This window comes from Rhinopithecus roxellana, chromosome 21 (assembly GCF_007565055.1).
Source record: "Rhinopithecus roxellana isolate Shanxi Qingling chromosome 21, ASM756505v1, whole genome shotgun sequence".
NCBI classification, from domain to species: domain Eukaryota; kingdom Metazoa; phylum Chordata; class Mammalia; order Primates; family Cercopithecidae; genus Rhinopithecus; species Rhinopithecus roxellana.
In genome coordinates, this window is record NC_044569.1 from 11,023,957 (window position 1) to 11,031,280 (window position 7,324).

At 45.1% G+C, this 7,324-nt stretch overlaps 1 non-coding gene across 1 annotated transcript; it reads left to right on the forward strand.

The window, feature by feature from the left end:
* Positions 1–6,451: 6,451 nt before the first annotated feature.
* LOC115895571 lies at positions 6,452–6,585 on the forward strand. Its single transcript, XR_004055763.1, has one exon. It is a non-coding gene; the product is annotated as a small nucleolar RNA SNORA48 (small nucleolar RNA).
* Positions 6,586–7,324: the final 739 nt, after the last annotated feature.

The window sequence follows — 7,324 nt, forward strand, 5'->3', positions numbered from 1 at the left end:
GAAATTTCTCGAGACTGCTGTAGAGACCTTGCTGGCAGGAACATAGGGAGCTGCTGTGAGGACATTACTGTTTTGGTTACAAGTTAGAAACAAGGAGAGGTCTAATGGCACAGAGGACGGGAGGGAAGAAGCGCTTCAATCAAACCAGCGCAGAGCCTAGGTGTTCTCAGGGGCCAACTTGCTGATTAGCGGCTCTGGGCAGGAGTGGGCATGGCCAGGCCCTTAATGCACACACTCCACTAATATCTCTCTCTGTTACTCATCAGATCTGGCTTGGTTTCTACAGTGGCTGTCTTATGATGGGGCCACTGGTCATTTTATGAAGAGCCAAAAGTGGATATCCATCCTAGAAGTGACATTTTCTTTGGAAAAGAGAGTATACTGATTTACTACCAGGTTACTGAGTTTTGGAGTCTGGCTTAAATTTGCAGTCCTAGGGAAATATTGCTGATGGAGCCTTGCTGGTTTCTGAAAAATATTCACTAATGCCCTTGCCGTGGGAATTAGCATTGATGGGGAGAGAAGAGAAGGGTAAACCAGGCGAAGAACAGAGCCAAAGGACGCCCAATGGGACTGAGGAAGTTACGACAAGCCCGCCATGGTTTGAAAGGAGGGACAATTGGCTTTGACCTTGACTGAGCTGTCTCAGGGATCCCCGAGAAGGTTGCCCATTGTGAGCCCGGCTTGGAGTAAGTTCTGGCTTCCATGGCTTCACAGTGACCTGTGTGTCTCCTGCATCCGTCCTAGGCCTTGTCACACCTGTCATAGGCCACACCAGAGTCAACACCCAGTTCCAAGTTCCTACCCTCTTGTAGCACCCAGATTTTCCCACAATAAGCTTACAGACTCCTGTGTGCGGTTAACCCCCACGCCTCCAGCTTCCTAGTTTCTGTATGCCTCTACTTCTTAGCTAATCTGTCTAGACCCCACAGTTGATTAGAAATCCTCGATTTCACCAAGACACTCCACCCCCTTTTGCCCTGTCTTGCAGAGCCCCAGTCCTAGAGCAACCTCACAATCTGTTTTCCCTTCCATATCAGTTGACCCTGCACTTGGCTATGTGTAATAAAAGCTGACATCAGTGGCTTCATCAAATGGCAGTTTTATGTTATTCTACCATGAAAGAAATCTACAGGGCTAATAAGTACACATAGAATGTCCCCAACAGCCTCCTTCTCTTTATTCACTCTTTGTTAGCATGTGGTTTTTATCTCTGTGCTTGTTGCCTCATGGTCACCATATGGCTGCTTCACCTCCAGCACTGCATCTGCATTCCAGGTAGGAAAGGGGAAGGAAGGGTAAAGAGCAAAGGGCATGTGCCAGCTGAGCATTCCCACAAACAAAATACAAACCAATTCAAAAGAAAATCTTTTCCGGAAAGACCAGCTAGGGATTTCTGTTTCCACTTCATTGGCCAGAACTCTGACACAGGCCTTCCCTGGATGCAAGGGAGGCTGAGACACATGGAAGTTTTGGCTTGTCACATCGCCCCTCCAAACAGAAGGAGAGAAAGAGGGAGGGTGGAGCTGGGCTAGGCAGCCAGCCGTTTCTGCTGTCCTCCTTCCCGGTCTGCTGCATAAAAGAGCCACGGCAAACACACGAGCTCCTGCCTGGCCCCTTCCTCACTGCCCTCAGAGGCTGTCCCACATCTCACCACTGCCCTCAAGGCCCCTGCCCAAGCCCATCCACTTCATTGTTCCTCTTTTGACAAGAACATCCAACGACCAGGCAAGGCCCCGCATGTGAACACACTGATGTCTTCTTTCCTTATGTCTCAGTGGATGAGTTCTCCTTGCCACCCACTCTGTCTGAGCTTCCATCTCCCACTCCTCATGGACTTTGTTCCACTCATGATCAGCTGGCACGCCCATCGCCAGCTTCTTCCGCTCTACCAGCGGTTTTCCCACAGTCTATCAGCAGGATCACAGAATCTGTATCTTGTTGTGAAGATGACCTGAATTAATAAGGATTGGTGTTACAATGATGATTATTCTAAAAAATAAAGCAAAACAACACAAACAGCCTTCGACTCTTTCTATGTCCACCTGCCTATGGAATCCAGTCACTTGACCATCCCAGAAACACCTAGCTTCGACACGTTCTAAACCAAGGTCATCTTCCTTCTCCGGCTCATTCACTGTTTTGGTGGATGGGACTCAAACCTGAACCTGAGGCCTATCCCAGCTCTTTCCTCTCCTGAGTCAGGACTCTGTCCTGACTCAGAAGTCATGAAATTGGTTGAGTGAATCTCCTAAAGATTTTGGAGTTTGTTCCTTCCCTTCTGTTCCTATACTCCTAGCCAGGTGGATCCAGCAGATCCCATGTGAGTTCCCTGGTTTGAGGCCCGCTCCCCTCAAAGCTCCTCCACATCACTACCTGGGCACAATGTAAAACTCAGACCTGGGTGAGCGCAGTGGCTCACGCCTGTAATCCCAGCACTTTGGGAGGCCGAGGCGGGTGGATCACGAGGTCAGGAGGTTGAGACCATCCTGGCAAACACAGTGAAACCTCATCTCTACTAAAAATAAAAAAATTAGCTGGAGGTGATGGTGGGTGCCTGTAATCCCAGCTGCTTAGGAGGCTGAGGCCGGAGAATTGCTTGAACCTAGGATGCAGAGGTTGCAGTGAGCTGAGATCACCCCACTGCACTTCAGCCTGGGCGACAGAGTGAGACTCTGTCTCAAAAACAAACAAACAAACAGAAAAAAAAACCTCAGACCTGTTCATTCACTCCACACAGCGGCACAAGGGGCTTGCAGCAGCAGGATTCATGGGTGTTTCTCCCAGAAAGCTTACTTGGATGATAGCTAAGTAAAGTTTAAGCAAGAATTTTATTTGTAAAACTGCTTATGTTTAAATGGAAAAAAAAAAAAAAGCAGAGCTCCCTTCTCCCACTTGGATCTAATGTGCAAAATCTGGTTTGGAACACAATGCCTGGTCTGTTTGGAATGAGTGAGGAGTGCAGCTGGGAGCAAGGCTGTGATCTCCTCCCTACTCGCCGCCCTTCTCACTTGCTGCAGTTAGCACTCTCTCATCTGGACTGAAATCCCGACAATAATAAGCATTGCTTCCCCAGTGGATGTTCAGGGGCAGAGCTACACAGTTCAGAACTGGAACTCATGGTATTTGTAAATCCGTGTTAAGCCGGAAATCATCCTTGTAAGGATAAGGAGAAAGCCTGTCTTTAAGTGGGAACTTTTTGTCAAGGAGCTTACGGTTTTCTGATTTCAAGTCACTTTTCTGAAGTCTGTATCAGGTCAGCAAGGGGTGGGGATTATCATTGTCATCTGACAGAAGAGGAGACAAGATAACAGAGAGGAAGGTTACGAGCAACTTGTCCGTAGTGGTGGATCAGAAGGATTTGGACCAGATCGGATCCCCACACAATCATCTCTTCACAGCTTACATTTCTTAGGTGAAATACAGCTTGCCATAAATCTGTAAGGGTGAAAAGCAGATTGTGGGTTGGGCGTGCTACCAAATTAAGAAGGTTTTCAGGGTTAGCGCAAGGGAAAATAGGAAGGGAAAACCTGTAATGTAGAAGACAGCTTCTGCCAGCTCTGCAAGCACAGTCTGATGACCCCCTATCTTTCTGCTTGTAATCTTACGGCTTCTGCCAATTTACCTAACAAATCATCTGTACATTCACCCCGAGAAAGCGCATTCTGGTTCTATGGGCTTTAGGGAGGAAAGGACATTCTGAGGCAAGGGTTAAGTGCCAGATTCCTCCCAGCAGTCAGCATGAGGCCATGGGCCCAGTTCTGCATACTGTTTTCTCACTCCTGGTGAGGAGAAGAGAGGACGGGTGGCAGATTGTGATCTACAGAGCCTAGGAGCTAGGTGGTGTGACGAAACTGGAGGCAAATAGGTGACAAATGAAAGAACTATCCTGGAACCACAAATTTTCCCTATTATGATCTAAAATCCTAAATGTTAAAAGCAGGAGAAAAATAACCTGGAATAAAGGCCCCTTGGGTATGGTCACTGCTTAAATCCCCATCTTCATCTTCTGTGTGCATTCCCAAGGGAACTCTCTGTCTCAGCCACACCGAGCCACACTTGCATGAGCCAACCTTTCTCCGGGTTCTACCTCTGCTCTGCTAGCCCCACTTCCTGGGATACTCTTTATTGCCTTCTCTGCATGCTTGACTTTTACTTGCATTGCAAGATTCAGTTTTCCAGAACAGCGAAACCTTCTGTATATCTACTCTCCTATAAAAGAAATAAAAACACTACCAAGAACTGCCAAAATCAATTTTGTTAGTATTCTAAATTAACTAAAGGTTTGCAACAATCTGAGGAGGGTTTATTCAAGAAAAAGAGCAGAATCTCTTAAGAACAGGTTTGTGGCATCTTTACTTGCCCTAATTCCATGCCCCTCTTGAAAACCAGCAGCCGCTAGAAGAGACAGATCAGCACTGGAGTTCCCCTAAAGCCCTATCCCCAGAGAACTGTCACTATTTGACCTGTCTAGCAAGTCACTGAAAAACTCAATTTTTCAAGACTTGTCTTTATTTCACCTGACTCCGAGTTCCATCTCTGTGAACAGTTTTACCTCTAGGTAATTTGCTGAAAACAATCAGCAGCAATTGTTTAATATTGGAGATTCTTGTGGCAATGTTAGCAGTTAGGACTAACAAGATGCTAACAAAAAGCTTAAAAGGATAATTACCCTGATCTGATTAGTACACATTATATGCATATCAAAACATCACTATGTACCCCCATGAATATGTATAATTATTTTTCAATTAAAAAATAAAATTTAGGCCAGGTGCGGTGGCTCACGCCTATAATCCCTACACTTTGGGAGGCCAAAGCAGGCAGATCATGAGGTCAGGAGATCGAGATCATCCTGGCAAACACAGTGAAACCCTATCTCTACTAAAAAAAAAAAAAAAAAAAAAAAAAAAACAGCCAGCGTAGTGGTGGGCACCTGTAGTCCCAGCTACTTGGGAGGCTGAGGCAGGAGAATGGCATGAACCTGGGAGATGGAGCTTGCAGTGAGCCAAGATCGTGCCACTGCACTCCAGCCTGGGTGACACAGCAAGACTCCATCTGAAAAAAATAAAATAAAATAAAATAATAAAGATAAAATTTAATTAAAAAATATGTCTAAGCCCACATTTTTAGAGATAGCAAAAAGCTTAAGGTAAAAACTGGAGAATGGGAGGTCTGTGGTGGGCTTTACAAAGTTCAAACATAGCCTTAGAAATCTAGAAAGCAATGTGCATGTGTGGGGCTGTGTACCTCTCCAGAAAAGGTAGAAGCCTTAAACTGTGACTTCTTGCTGATCTTGAGACTATGCACAAGCACAAGCTCAAGTGAAGGTTAAGTCCACAGCTGTAAACACTGAATCACTGAAAGTATGCCTCACCATGCACCCAGAGGCACTCAGAAAAGGCTGTGGGAATATGTTGAATGTGGGAATCATCCAACGAATTATCTGTCCAATCATTAGCTGAAACCTAAGCTAACCTAGCAGAGAATTCAGAGGCCACAAACAAACAAAAACTTTACAGAGTTAGTCTAGAAAGTAACTAGGTGCCAGGGCTTGGTGGATCATGCCTGTAATTCCAGCACTGTGGAAGGCTGAGGCAGGCAGATCACCTGGTCAGGAGGTCAGGCAGGCAGGTCAGGAGTTTGAGACCAGCCTGGCCAACATGGTGAAATTCTGTCTCTACTAAAAATACAAAAGTTGACCAGGTGTGGTGGCTCACGCCTGTAATCCCAGCACTTTGGGAGGCCAAGGCAGGTGGATCACGAGGTCAGGAGTTTGAGACCAGCCTGGCCAACATGGTGAAACCCTGTCTCTACTAAAAATACAAAAGTTGACCAGGTGTGGTGGCTCATGCCTGTAATCCCAGCACTTTGGGAGGCCAAAGCAGGTGGATCACAAGATCAGGAGATCGAGACCATCCTGGCTAACATGGTGAAAACCCATCTCTACAAAAAATTAGCCAGGCATGGTGGTGGGCGTCTATAGTCCCAGCTACTTGGGAGGCTGAGGCAGGAGAATGGCGTGAACCCAGTGAGCTGAGATTGCGCCACTGCACTCCAGCCTGGGCAACAGAGTGAGACTCTGTTTCAAAAAAAAATACAAAAGTTTGTTGGGCATGGTAGTGCATTCCTGTAATCCCAGCTACTCAGGAAGCTGAGGCAGGAGAATCGCTTCAATTCAGAAGGTAGAGGTTGCAGTGAGCCAAGATTGCATCACTGCACTCCAGCCTGGACAAAAAGAGTGAGACTCCATCTAAGAAAAATGAAAAAAGAAAGTAGCTAGGCAAACAAACAACAGTACCTGTAACAACAAAACCTGGAGAAGGGTGAGGAATCTGATATCCACAGTTGCCACATTCTATTATTTTAAATGCCCAGTTTTCAACAACAACAAAATGAAACAGACAAAAATTGGAATGTATGACTCATACACAGGTAGAAAAGCAGTCAATGCCTCTGACCTGGGAAGAGTGACATCTGGCTGTGGCATTCATCTCATATCAGCCAGGGACAAAGCAATCCCATGTTTATCTCGGCTTGGCCTTTGGTCTGTGCTCATGGCTGGTTCATGCCTTGGACACATCGGAGGAACACAGTAAATACAAACTTTCCTTGAGGAAGCATAGACAACAGACTTACTAGACAAAGACTTTAAATTAGGTGCTATAGATAGGCTCAAAAACTAAAATAAACTAAGTTCAAATAATTAAAGATATGTATGAGAATGATGTTTTACCACATAGACAATATCAATAAAGAGAAGAAAATTATTTAAAAAGAGCCAAGTAGAAATCCTGGAGTTGAAAATGAAAATAATCAAAATACGAAAAATTATCATCATATTCAAGGTAGATTTGAGCTGGTAAAAGAAAGAATCAGTGAACTTGAAGACAGGTCAATTGAGATTACATAGTTTGAAAAACAAAAGGAAAAAAGAATGAAGGAAAATAAACAGTCTTGGATACCTATAGGACATCATCAAGTGCACCAACATAGGTAAAATGGAAGTCACAGAAGGAGAGGAGAGAAAAAAGGAGAAGAAAGAATATTTAAATAAATAAACTGAAAACTACACAAATTTGATTTAAAAAATCAATCTACACATTCAAGAATCTGAATGATTCCAGCTGGGCACAGTGGCTCACACCTGTAATCCCAGCACTTTAGGAGGCTGCAGCGGGAGGATCACCAGAGGTCAGGAGTTCAAGATCAGCCTGGCCAACATGGTGAAACCCTATCTCTACTAAAAATACAAAAATTAGCCAGGTGTGGTAGTGGGTGCTTGTATTTCCAGCCACTTGGGAGGCTAAAGCAGGAGAATTGT